This window comes from Chiloscyllium plagiosum, chromosome 3, assembly GCF_004010195.1.
Source record: "Chiloscyllium plagiosum isolate BGI_BamShark_2017 chromosome 3, ASM401019v2, whole genome shotgun sequence".
In the NCBI taxonomy this organism is placed as follows: domain Eukaryota; kingdom Metazoa; phylum Chordata; class Chondrichthyes; order Orectolobiformes; family Hemiscylliidae; genus Chiloscyllium; species Chiloscyllium plagiosum.
In genome coordinates this window covers 90,330,668-90,345,215 of record NC_057712.1, presented here as the reverse complement: position 1 = coordinate 90,345,215, position 14,548 = coordinate 90,330,668, and positions in this window count along the sequence as shown.

Here is a 14,548-nt window from a genome sequence, read left to right as displayed (position 1 = left end):
TGGGAACTTCAAACCAGTGTCTACAGCAAAACAACATATACGGACCAAATATTGAACTACAGAAGCAATCACCTCAACATCCACAAATAAAGCTGCATCAGAACATTATTCCAATGAGCCACTATACACTGCAGCACAGAGGAACAATGCAGAGGAGAGGAAAATCGCCTATATAGTGTATTCAAAAAGAACGGGTACCCAATGAACACAGTCCACAGATTTCTCAGCAACAAACACAAATAAGCAAACAAAATGCATCCAGAAACCCTAGCCACTCTCCCCTACATCAAAGACATCTCGGAAATGACTGCCAGACTACTCAGATCCCTTGGCATCATGGTAACCCACAAACCTACCAACACACTAAAACAACAACTAATGAACTTGAAAGACCCTATACAGACAACAAGCAAAACAAATGTTATTTTCAAAATACCGTGCAAGGACTGTAACAAACACTACATTGGACAAACAGGCAGAAAACTAGCCACCAGGATACATGAACATCAACTAGCCACAAAATGAGATGACCCTCTGTCAGTAGTATACAGATGGTACATACAGATGAGGAAGGACACTACTTTAACTGGGACAACACATCCATCCTAAGACAAGCCAAACAGAGACACGCATGAAAATTCCTAAAAGCATGGCATTCCAACCAGAATTCTATTAACACACACATTGAGTCAGACTGTTTCTACCACCCCCCCGAGAAAAAGACATCACTGCAGGAAATGATGTCACCACAGAAAATGACAACACCAACCCAAAGAAACCTAAACATATAAATAGAAAGCAGGAATTATCAACAGTGCTTCACCAGGAGGCCCACTGAAGATATTATCTAGCAGGGTGACAAAACGTCTGGGAATAAACCTTCCAGCTTATCAAGCAAACCTACATCAAGAACCTCAACCTGAGCTTTAAAATCTTCTCAAAGCTCGCTACCACAGATTTAGTCACACCATGGAAAGTCAGATCTAATTTGTGCTTTTTGAACATACTGCCTAGGCAGAGCTTAAAATTCAAACTCCAGTAAATTGCCTGATGAGAATTGTAATTGACGATGGAACTGATTGAAGTAGAATTCCCATGCTGCCTGTATCCGCAGAGGTGCAATGAGTTAAGTTTTCAAGACATCACACTTCTGTCCAAATAACTAATCTTTAACTTGTTGCTTTACAAAGAAATTCAGTAAATTTAAGGAAAATGAATGGGGGAACGTATCTGTGATCAAAGTTACCATGACAGCCTGATAATGAGCAGACATTAACAGATAATCTTAACTATTCATGAAGGATGTCACAATGCATTCAACAGCTCAAAGAACATAATGCGAGAATCCTACATTTCCTGTGAATGCTAGCTGTGTTGTTATCATGCAGGATGTGGCACAATTCTGTCACAGTCTCCATGGAAAATCAAAGTTTCCCTGGGCAATGTGCTATAGCACATTCCAGACACATTATTATGGACTTCTAAACACTGTAGGGGCAAGGATTTCTTTAAGCATGTATCCTGCTAATTCCATTCCTTCTATTTTGTGTTCCCATGGTTTTCTTTCCATCCAGAAGTGAAATTTCCCCAAATACCCAGTGAAGAAGAAAATGCAATGTCAGAATTGTCTTTACAGTCCAGAGCCCGCAATAATGCCAAGAAGAACGTTAATAGCTTAAAGGCCACAAGCTGATGTAAAAACGTCTTTCTAAAGAGTTTACCTCAAAACAGCTGAGCATCAACTCAAATAATGTTTTAAATGCATCCCTCAGAACTTGCTGTGTGGGCAGAAGTAGGAATTGGCATTACTCTGGTCATGAGGGCAGGAAACCATGCCTACATTATGGTAACAGACAGCCCCAATTTGAATGTCATTCCTGTTCAGGATGCCAGGGATTATTCCTTTCCTCCAAAAAGTCAAACATAAACTGAACAGAGAGAGCAGTCTTTCACTTCTTGGCTCACAACCAAACTATTTTTCCAAGAGATAAGAAAACCAAGCAAACCATATTCCCACAATAGGTGGTCCATTAGTGCATCAAGTAGAATGAACCACTGCATTTCATTCTCAATCAATGAAAACAGCTTGCAAACGTTAAGCTTGCCAGCAATGTCTGTTTTGTGGCATGCCATAATTGGCTGCTCTCATGTTACCATGAGGGCCCTACAGAACCAGCTTTTGATAAATGCAAAGAGTTGAACAAAATGAATGTTCAGCTAGTATTTGATCAGACCAGCAGATACATATAGGAGTCTGCCAGGAAGCCAAGCATCTGGCATGATTCATTCATTTTGTAACAGTTCAACATTATCCACTGTTCCAGTCCCTTGCATTTCAATGGTTTTAGTCTTGGTAACAGTGACCATGAAGCTATTTTCAAGTTTGATTTTTTAAAAAAGCATGACAAGAACACGAAGGTTATGATGAACATTTATATGATACTGTGCTGGACCTCAGCTGAAGTATTGTGTACAGTTTTGGTTGCCTCACAAAAGGAAGAATGTGAATTCAGTGCAGTGGGAGAACAAGAGATTTACAAGAATTGTTGCCAGGATTAGAGAATTGTTATGATGAAAGGCTGGATATGTTGGGACTGTTTCCCTTGGAGAAGAGAAGGCTAAGTGCGGTTTTGATAGAAGTATTGAAAATCAAGAGGTGCTGCTTCTGTTTGTCATCGGTTCAAGAACCAGATGGCCCAGATTTAATGTGTTAATGAAAGAAAAAAATACAAAGTAACAAAAAACCTTTTTCACCCATCGAATAGTCAGGATGTGGAATGCACTGCCTGGAATTGTATTGGAGACAGATTCAACTGAGGCATTCAAGAGGGCTTTGGAAACAATGTGCAGCGTTATAGGGAAAAGGCAAGAGAGTTGACTGAGTTAAAATGTTCAGAGAACCAGTGAAAACATGATAGGCTGAATGGCCTCCTTCTGCATCTCAACAATTCTGAAATCCTGAAGTGGCTATAAATGGTTGGCTATATGAAGTTGAAGAACAAGAAGGAGAAATACAGAATATTTACTGAGTATTTTGCCGGTTATTTAGCAGGGGATCACCTGCTGTCACAATCAACCCAAGAAGAAGATCGCAATAAAGTCTGGAACTTGAAATTTGCAAGGACTCATACTAATAACCATACTCTGATCTCCATGTATCCAAGACTAAACCTTGTGCAAAAATCGTGGGCTGGATGTTTGCCTTCCCAGTAATGCCAAAAGTGTTGGTAGTCTTTAAAAACGATGACTGGGACCTGGTTACAAGATTTATGCTCACATTTCTGAGACAGCAATGGGAATGAGGGAGGGTTGTGAAACCATACCCGATGTCCCAACATTGCCAGTTTCAATGCAAAATGGATATTTCAGATCTTCGAAAAATTTTAAGTCAGGATTGATTTGGAAGGTGAAATGTTTCACACCAGCTCAGAGGCCTTACTAACCATAATAGCACAATGGTTTGGAGTTGGCAACCCGAGGAAAGCAAAGTTCAAAATGTGTTGCCAACTTTATATGTCATATTGAAATGTAGAAATATATGTTATGTATGTTTCAATGCAACAATTATTCCAGGCCTCTGTGTTTTAAAAAAAGTAAGTTACCATTAAATTGAATAGTACTTTGGAAGTGGAAAGATTTTCAGATGTATTAGAATGCATTATTCACTAGGTAAATTGCCATTTTGCATTGCATGATAATGATATCCACATTTAATTGTGTGAAAATTTTCCTTTGTTTTCATGTTTTCCTCGCAGTTCAGGTCAGCCATTTGCTTGACTGTTGCAAAGGTTTAATAAATGGATAAACTTTTATGATCTTTGAAATTCAATTCAGTCTTTATTTGGCTGTTTCAAAGCTTTGGTGGTGACTGAGATTCTGGCAGTTTTCAAAGATGTTAATATATTCAATGCAGGAGATCTTGTTGACACAATTATTTAATAAAATCTCATTATGAATGCTTGGCTGAGTCCAGACTCATGAATGGATTCAGCTCAGTGTTAGTTGTTAATACAGTTACAAAAACGAACATGTGCTTACTTATTTTGACAGGTTTATACACTGTAAGTGACTTTACAAGTACTATTCATTTATCTTGATTGATTTCTGAGCTTCTTCAAGACATCCAAATCTTATAGCACGGCTTATAAGTTCTACTGTGTAATGGATGATAGGTGAGTGGTTTAGGGGTATATGAAGGGGATGATGGGGATAAGGGAATAATGACAGTGTGGGGAGAATTAGGTGAGGTGGTTGAGTATGAAGCTGAGGATTCGAGGACCTTGGGCTCATCTTCAAAACTGGGCTGATATTTCAGCTAATGAAAATGGCTCTTTTAATTTTGCTGCCCCAGCATTGCCTGTGAAATTCTATACTCTGACGTAAGTAACTACCTACTTCACAGTAGCAAATGCTTGCTCATTCATCTAGTTGATCATGTGGGTCCTGGGAAAGATAAGTTGCTAAAGATAAGTGTAAAGACACACAGATCTACCTAGCTTGGTAATGAAATGAGAGAGGATGAGCTTCATTCAAGAGGTGTAGTTATTGCAGTGCATGTGCAGAGAGTGGCAGTGTAGGCCGTGGGTCAGCAGCATTATCCTGAAAAAACACTTCAAAAACATTATCGCTGCCCAAGTATTAAACATATTAGATTTCACATGAGAGAAACTAATCCTGTGTTCCAGTGTCAGGAATCACAGAGAAGCTTTTGAATGTCTGTATCGCAAGACATAAGGACCCTAAATCCTAAAGCGGGACTAAATCTTGTCCTTTCACTATCACACAAATATGTATGGTTTATATGGCATCGTATTTTTAACCCCTTCATTGTCATAAATTCACATTATCCTTTACTAATATTCCTTTTGTTCTTCACTCATGTATTTGTATGACAAATATGCTTTATAACATTGTAACGAAGAAAGTATTGTGTCTGTCATTCCCATGGTGAGACATCATTTCAAGTGTGAAACGTTTGTTGTGTTAAAATAAACAGTACGGTAATTAAGTCATATGTTAAATTCCAACTGCAATAAATGGGGTGAATTTCATTTTTGTTAATTTCCTGTGCATAAAACAGACAGGCTGAGAATGGAGTGTGTTGTTGCCCTTGCCACAGCTTGGCAAGCATTCATTGCTGAATGGTAAATATTTTGTTTATTTAGTTTGTTGCAAATGTGGGAGAATTAGGAGTCTGCTCTTAGTTAAAGTCTTAAAAAAAGACTAGAACAAAATGCTACCTTGTAAGTAAAGCACAGCTAAAGAAATCTGTTGAGGGGTGTTAAAACAAGCTTTAAGCCTGTCATTAATATATTAAAAAGAGCCTAACACTTATTTAAGGTGGTTGCCTGTGATAGCTGAAAACCATTGCGGATCATATTGGCAGTAGATGCATTTCCATTGTCTTTGGGTCCCAGTTGAAGCCTTAAGTAATTGTTATTTTTGCCACCGATTTCTGTCTGTTAGAATCAAATTGTATACTGATCAGCAATTAGAAAAGCAGATACTCATTTGAATGATCATAGATCTATTTGTTTTTAATGTTGTCATTAAATTCTAGATTACCGAAAATATAAACAACATAAATTCAGAACAAATTACTTCTGATACGTTAAGGCATGTTTTTTAAGATTTGGCACGATATCTTAGAAAGTGTCTCAGTTGTGCCATAAGTGCTGGATGGCCAAAGAGACAGAAGGTAAAGAAATTACAGTTAATAAGTCTATGAGGTTCTACAAATAAACAGATGAAGCAATCTGTGACTTATAGAAAATATTATTTGCAGGTGTACATAACAGATGAAACTCCATTGATCAGAATCACTAATAAGGACAGAATCATTTGTAGAATATCAGATAATGCTTAAAAAACAGCAGAGAGAGCAGAAGTTAATTTAGGCAAAGTAATAGAGGTGAATGAAGCAGAAGGAGCAATACAGGACAAGCCGAGGAGTTGTGCAATGAAGAAAATAGAAGCCCTCTGGTGATAATTAAGAATGGGATTCAGAAACAATCAAATCAGAAATCTGAAATTCTACCCATCCATACATGTGACAAAGAAGCCACGGGGTAGTGGGAATAATGTTCCTAACAACCCCCCGGTTTACTCTAGTGTTCTGCTAGGATCAGTGATATAATATTGTGACTACTAATGTAAGGGAAAATTGTAACAATGCTACTAATCAAGAATAAATTTGTGTACATTGGTAATTTAAATACGGTAAAGCATTGAGAAGGGTAGAGAGTAAAATATGTGAAATTTTATGAAAAAGTACATGTTAGAAATATCATCAAAAATGCAGAGAGAAGTTAGCATCCAACAAAAAGGTATATCATTTAGACACAGCTGTCAGGGTATCCTGAGAAACAAGTAAGTAATGAGCTTCTGATACAGTTACCAGATTGTGATCCAATTTATCCTCTTCACTTAACATGAGAGTTGTAGATGTAAGTTCATATCTGATTCCATGTAGAATTTCTTGAGTTATAGTGATCTAACATTGAAATGAGTGGACTCTCTCAACTGGAAATTTATGCTTTCAAGGAGTTCAGATTAGAAAATTAAGGCTGACCTTTTATTAGATATTTTGGAAGTCCAAGCTCTTCAAGAGTGGCTTCCCCACCAGAGGAATAGGATCATCAATTCGGGCTTTATGTGTTTTAAAAGACTTACAGTTATATATTAGAAAGATTAATTTCTGTATTCAATTATGTTTTGGTAGTCTTTAGATTCAAAAAGAGTGGACAGATTACATATAACAAAAAAGATGTGTTACAATACTGATAGATTAATGAGAAACAAGAAGACAACCTATTAATAAATGCAAATATTAATTTCAAAGGGATTGGTGCAATCACAGACCAGGCAACATCTGTGGAGAGAGAAACTCAGTTAACAGTTCTGAATCACTAATAAGGAATATTAGATAATGGTCAACATGCAACAGAGGGAGCAGAAGCTAATTTAGGCAAAGTAATAGAGATGAATGAGGCAAAAGAAGCAATACAAGGCAGGCTTACAAGTTGCGCTGTGAAGAAAATAAAACACCTCTGGAAATAATTAGGAATGGGATTCAGAAATAATGAAATCAGAAATTTGAAACATTAACTCTCCAAAACATTGGACAATAACCTTTAATCAAGATCAGAGAAAATCATAAACATAACAAATTTGGGAAGTACAGAGCCATGGAGGGAAGGATGGAAAGAACAAATAGGAAAATCTTTGGTAGTGTGGAAAGCAGGAATGCTGAGATGAGTAGCTGAATTATAGCAATCGCTTGCTGTTTGATAAATGGAAGCATTGGTTCTGATCTGAAATTATTGATCTCAATGTTGAGCCTAGGCAGTGGTGCAGTCTCTAAATGAAAGATATGGTGCAGTTCCTCAAATTTCTGTTGAGCTTAATTAGAACTGTATAGGAGGTAAAGTGACACCAAGGTGGAAAACTGAAGTGGCAAACGTGCAAAAGCTCATTCGTGTGGACTGAATGGAGATGTTCAGCAGCTCAATCACACAATCTGTGTTTGGTCTTCCTGGTGTATTGGAGGCTACATCATGAACAGCATAGTAAGTTGTAAGAAGTACAATTAAATTACTGCTTCAGATAGAAAGTGTGTTTTGAGTTCAGGATAATGAGAAGGGCGTCCTGAAAGGGTAAGTGTCACATCATGTCAGCAATCATGAATATGTGCTCGTAGTTTTTATGGCCTAAATAAGAAGGTTGGAAGCAGTCTTCAAAACTGAGTTTAGAAGCCTGGATTAAACTGCTGACTATAAAGTTGTCTTCAAAAATAAATCTAATTGCTTCACTTTGCTTTTCAATGTGGGCCTAAAATAAAGCCTGATATGACATAGCAATTTGGTGGGTATTTTAAAAAAATCTTGAACCCATAACTATTTACACTGACAGGAAATCAACTTGAGGAAATTCACTACACATAATCTGGCAAGAAGGGAAATGAGAAAATTCCTTTATGCAATAATTTGTTATGATTTAGAATGACGGCCTGAAAGAGGGTTGAAAGCAGTTTCAATAGCAATTTTCAAAATGGTACTAGCTACTTGAAAAAGAATAAAAAAAGCAGGAAAGATCATAGAACTGGAATTAATTTGTTAGCTTGTACAATGAAGTGGTATCAATATAATGGGCTGTATGGTCCTTTCTGAGCCATACAATTCTACCATTCTACAATGTACACTCAGTTCTTGTATAACATGCCTCAGGAACAGCATTTAAAGTTTTGGTGCTGTAATTGCATTACAGCTAACACATGTTTTAAAAGTTTTGTGCTGTAGAAACAGTGTCCCCAATTCGTCAATCACATTTCAGCGAATTCGCATTGATGAAACATACGTTGTAACAGAATGACCTGTAGTTTAGTTATTCTTAGATTTCTTAATTTCATAATGATGAACAACAGCATCAGTCCTTTTTTTCTTGATTTGACTTTTACTTGCTACATTTTGCAAGTTCTACTTCTCTTGTCTCAAACAGTATCTGTGAAGTAGCCTAATTTAAACTGTTGCCTGTCACAACTAAAGGAGTCGAGTGGACATAAGCAATTTCACTAGGGAATAAAAGAGGAAAAAAAAATGAAACAGGAATTTAATGACATGTCCTCCACTTCTAGACAACACTGGTGACGTTGCCTTTAAGAAGAACACTAGGTTAAGCAGAATGTGAACCTGATTTAAAGGGTTTTTTTTGTTTTAATCCCCTCAACTTCCTTCAGGGTATAAGCAGCAAATGCTAACTATATTTTCCCATCTTGGGAATAATCAGGATGCATGGATCTCATTTGCATGCTGATGATGACACAAGGGTTTAAAGTGTCAAGGTACATGAATCCAATTTTGAGGATAAATAACCTTCTCTGCAGGATTGTGGCAAGGTCTGAGCATCTGGGGGAGCACATAACTCAGATAATAATGCCCTCTCTTCCCTCGACATAATAGATGTATATAACTTCAGGATTGCTAGGTTTTCATAATTTTATCTATTTCGTGTCCCAGTACGGGCTGTCATTATAGCTCTGCTTCTCTGTTGCCAATTCCCACATGGAAATGTCTCACGCAACTGAACATTTTTTTAAATATTTCTGTTCATTTGCCAATTTTTATCCATGTATGGTGTGAATGTCGATAATATCATTTGCTTCTATTGCAGGGAACACGTGTTATAATGAAAGAAAAGCAGACAACGTGGAAAATGTTCAGTAGGTCAGGTAATATGTGTGGAGACAGATACAGAGTTAACATTTCAGATCACCTATCTTTCATTGAATAAGTTCCGTTTGAAATCTTTGGTGTCAAGGCAGAATTAGTATGAAATGAAGTTAACAAATTACTCTCTGGGAACAATTTGAGCACAAAATCAGAAGGTGTGTGCTCACATCCACAGGACTCCCATTGTTCCCATAGAATGTAGTGGCACCCAATTGAAACTTCATATTTTGTAACTAGCTAATCCCTGGAGCTTTTAAAAAAAAATCATGGAAGGGTGCCATCAGTAGCATGTAAATTATGGAAAACGTTAAAGGGTGGGAGGGCTCAGCAAAGGTTATTAAAGTTTCCAAACCAAGTAATACGACAGAGAGCATGGAAAGGATCAGAAATCTAACTTCAGGCAATGAGAAGGGGGGCAGGCAACGCAGGACTGAGTGTACTGTACTTAGATACATGCAGTATACAAGACAAGGTAAATGAGCTTGCAGTGTAGATTGAAACTGGCAGGTACAATGTTGTGGGTATCACAGAGACATAGCTGTAATGGATCAGGGCTAAATATCCAAGAATGCACATCCAACTGAAATGAGAGGCAGATGGGCAGAGGGGACACGTTTGCCTTGTTAGTAAGAAATGAAATTAAATTAATAGCAAGAAGTGACAGAGTCAGAAAATGTAGGATCTGTGTGGTTCGAGTTGAGGAACCACAAAGGAAAAAAATACCCTGATGAGAGTTGTGTCTAGGCCTCCTAGCAATAGTCAGAAGGTGAGAAAAAAAAAATCAGGATATAGAAAAGGCACGTGATGGGCTACTTCAATATGGAGGTGGACTGGGAAAATCAGGTTGGTAATGGATCTCAAGAAAAGGAATTTTTGGAATGTCTACAAGATGTCTTTTTTTGGAGCAGCTTGTGGTAGAGTCCAAGAAGGAATAGGTAATTCTGGATTTGGAGATGGATAGTGAGGCACATTTGATTACGGAGCTTAAGGTGAAGGAGCCCCTGGGGGACAGTGGCTATGTATGAAAGAATTCACCTTTAGTTTGAGAGGGAGAATCTGGAATCAGATTTAATGGTATTACAATTGAACAAACTCCAAAGATGTGTGGCAAAAACTGCCCAGAGTTGATCGGAAGGGGAGCCTAGCGAGGAAGATGGTGGAGCAGCAAAGGCAGACGTTTCGGGGGTAATTCAGGAGGCACAGCAGAAATTCATCTCAAGGAAGAAGACACATATAAGGGAAGGCAACATGGTTGACAAGGGAAGTCAGGGACAGCATAAAAGCCAAAGATAAAGCATACAATGCGATGAGGATTAGTGGGAAGCCAGAGAATTGGGAAGCCTTTAAAAACTAGTAGAGGATAACTCATAAAAAAGGGAGAAGGGAGATGAAATATGAGAGCTGGCTAAATATTAACATAGAAGAAGATTGTAAGGGATTTTTTAGATACCTAAGAGTACAAGAGAGGCAAGAGTGTACATTAGATAACTGGAAAATGAAGTTGACGACATGATAATGGGAAACAAAGAAATGGCAGAGGAAGTGATTGAATATTTTATGTTAGTTTTCACAGTGGAAGACACCAGCAGCATACCAGAACTTCAAGAGAGTCAGAGAGCAGAGGTGAGTGTAGTTGCTATCATTAAGGAGAGGTTGTTGGGGAAGATCAAAGGTCTGAAAGTGGATAAATCATTCAGACTAGATGGACGACACCCCAGAGGTCTGAAGGAAATAGCTGAGGAGATTATAGAAATATTAGTGGTGATCTTACAGGAATCGCAGGAGTCAGGGAGATTGCCAGAAGACTGGAAAATGGCAAGTGTAACACCCCTGTTTAAAAAGGGAGACAAGCAGAGAACAGAAAACGATAAGCTATTTAGCTTGACCTCGGTTGTTGGTAAGATGTTAGAATCTATTACAAAAGATGAGATTGTGGAATACTTGAACGTGCATACAGCATAATAGAGTAAGTCAGCATGGCTTTGTCAAGGGGAGGCCATGTCTGACAAATCTTTTTGAATTCTTTGAGGAGATAACGAGCAAGTTTGACAAAGGATAGCCAGTGGACACGGTCTGTTTGGATCTCCAGAAATCGTTTGACAACTTGCTGCTCAGGAGGCTGTAGAATAAGACCTCATGGTGTTAGGGGCAAGATATTGGCTTGGATAGAGGATTGCCTGACTGGCAGAGGACAGACAGTAGGGATTAACGGGTCTTTTTCAGTCTGACAGCTGCTGATTATGGAGTTACGCACAGGTCTGTGTTGTGACCACAACTATTCACATCGTACAGTAACGATCTGTACAAAAGAGCTGAGAACATTGTTGCTAAGTTTGCAGATGACACAGAGATAGGTAGGGGGAAAGGGAATGTTGAGGAAATGGGAAGGTTGAAGAAGGACTTGGACAGGCAAGGAGTGGCAGATGGATTACAATGTGGGAAAGTGTAAAGTGATGCACTTTGGAGGGAAGAATAGAGGGGAAGACTATTTTCTAAATGAGGAAGGCTTTGGAAATCTGAAGCACAGAGGGACTTGGGAGCCCTAGCTCAGGATTCTCTTAAGGTTAACATGCAGGCTCGGTTGGCAGTGAGGAAAGCAAATGCATTCTTAGCATTGATTTCAAGAGAGCTAGAATACAAGAGCAGAGATGTACTGCTGAGGCTGTAGAAGGTTCTGGTCAAATCACATTTGGAATATTGTGAGTATTTTGGGCTCTGTATCTAAGGAAGGATGCACTGACATTTGAAGTGGTCCAGAGGAGGTTTACAAGAATGATCCCAGGTATGAAGACCTTGTCATGTGAGGAGTGGTTTGGGACCCTGGGTCTGTATTTGGAATTTAGAAGGATGGGAGGAATCTGATTGAAACTTATGGAATACTGAGAGGCCTTGATAGAATGGATGTGGAGAAGATGGGAGAGACTAGGGCGCGAGGGCACAGCCTCAAAGTGAAGGAGTGACTCTTTAGAACTGAGATGAGGAGAAATATCTTCAGTTATAGGGTGGTGAATCTGTGGAACTCATTGCCATAGAAGGCTATGAAGGCCAAGTCATAGAGTGTATTTAGGACTGAGATAGATAGGTTCATCATTGAGAAGGGAATCAAAGATTATGGGGAGAAGGCAAGAGGATTTGGTTGAGAAACATATCAATCATGATCTAATGGCAGAACAGACTTGATGGGCCAAATGGCCTAATTTTGTTCCTATATCTTATAGAACTTTCAACCAGTTTGGTTGCTACTTATGCTGTTTTCTGCCGATGGTACATGTGGAAAAGCTCAAGAAGCGTGAAAGGATAAAAATCCTTTAAAAGGACAAGGCTTACCGTGGGCAAAGAAATTGAAGTATTAACAAAGCCTCTAACTGTTGATAATTTGTACGTTCAAGCAGCAGAAAAGGTCAATCAGACCATCAAAACTTAGTCATATTGCACCTTCACTCCTATAGCTTAGCCAGTCATGTTGTGAGTGCCTCTAATGTATTAATTTATATGTCAGTTATTTTAAACATGTAAGGAACAAAATTCTTATTTTCTGTTTTATGTTAATTTTTCACTATTTAAATTTAAGGCCTTTGTTCCTCCAATACTAAATTATTTTGAATAGTATTCTGGAATTACTCTACTTTGTCTTAATAATTAACACCGTCTGTATCTCATTAAAATCCCCAGCACATTTATTTCGAGCCTTAAGCTTCTCTAGCTATTAGTTAGATACAAACATTCAAATTAGGAGAAGAGTAGCCTATAGAGCCTGCTCCGCTATTCAATAAGATCATGGTTGGTCTGTTTATTTCATATTCCCATCTCACCTCAGGAATATTTTCCTCCCTTGCTTATCAAGAATTTACCTCCCACTACCTTAAAAATATTCAAGGACTCTGCTTTCACTGTCTTTTGAGGAAACAAGTTCACACGGTTCTGTGAGAAAAAAAAATCTACTTATCTCTGTTCTGATTGGATGACCGATCAGTGATCATGAGTTCTAAATTCGCCTGTAAGAGGAAGTATCTTTTCCACATGAGCCCTGTCAAGAACACTCAAGATCTTATATGTTTTAATCAAGTCACCTCTTACTCTTGTGGTAATTTTTAATGAGTCCCTTTGCAACTTTTTTGATGCACATTGAACATTTTTTTGTTTATGGTTAACAGGACTAAAAATATTCTTTCATGTTTGGTCTCATCAATGCATTGCACACTCTCTGCAGACTTGCATGGAAGAAGTTGCAATTCAGTGACTACTCAATCGCAGTTAAGGCTGATATGAAGCCCAAAGCATTTTAAGAAACATATTATTGGCTCAATGATTTTGGAATGGTGGGGGGATCAACCACAGAACACACTAAACTGACCAGTGGGTTTGACCCAGATTGAGGTTTGCAATCTCTGGAGAATCTGCAAGTAGGTCAAGGGAGTTTATCCGATGTGTTAGGAATTGGCATTCCAAGTAGTTGAATTCTCCAGGCTTTAAAATTAGGGCATTAAACAAGGTGGAAGATATATATGACTCTAATTGAGGAACACAGCACTAAGATATTCCCAAGAGCTATGCAATACCCAAAACCAAAGGGACAGTGACCCAGGTAACCCAGCATTCAGGTCAATATATATTTTATTATTGAATTTGGTTGTTAATTAAAAACACATTGTAAACCCTTTAACTCATTAGAGTGAGTGCTTGAGCTGAATCCTGTCTGTGCTTTGGGACATCAGTTTGCAGTAGTCCATCTGCTCTGCTGCCTGCTGACATCAATTAGATGACAAAAGTGAAAATGCCTATGTCAGTTTTTCAGGCAATCATGTTAACAATGTGTGCAATTGATGTCAGCAGCAGGTATAAACTGCATTTAAACATACGTGTAATATTGTGAATGTACAGAATGTACTTATATTTCAGCTGAGAAAGAAAACTGAAATTCCCACTTATTTTTCAATTTTTTTGCTCTTTTCTCACCACTCCTGTAATTACTGGTGTACAGCTTCACCAATGTCATCTGGTACCATGTCTAAGTGTTAACTCTGCATATATGAGTCTTGATGGAATATTTATTTGATTGGAAAGATGGAGTAAGTGACATTGTGCAGGGTGATGTGTTTCATTCACCCTTATTTGCTGGACACAGGGGTTTAGGGATTAAAGAGTCAATTTCAAATTATATTTTTGACTCTAAATTCATATTGTAACCAGGACTGTAAAAATCTGCAGGAGAGATTTTGGTTGGATGGGCAGATAGGTGGCAGATGAAGTCCAGTTAAAGAACAGTGAAGCAGGATTGAAAATAGCAGAAGGAACTGCCCCTCAGATGGTAAGGTTTGGAA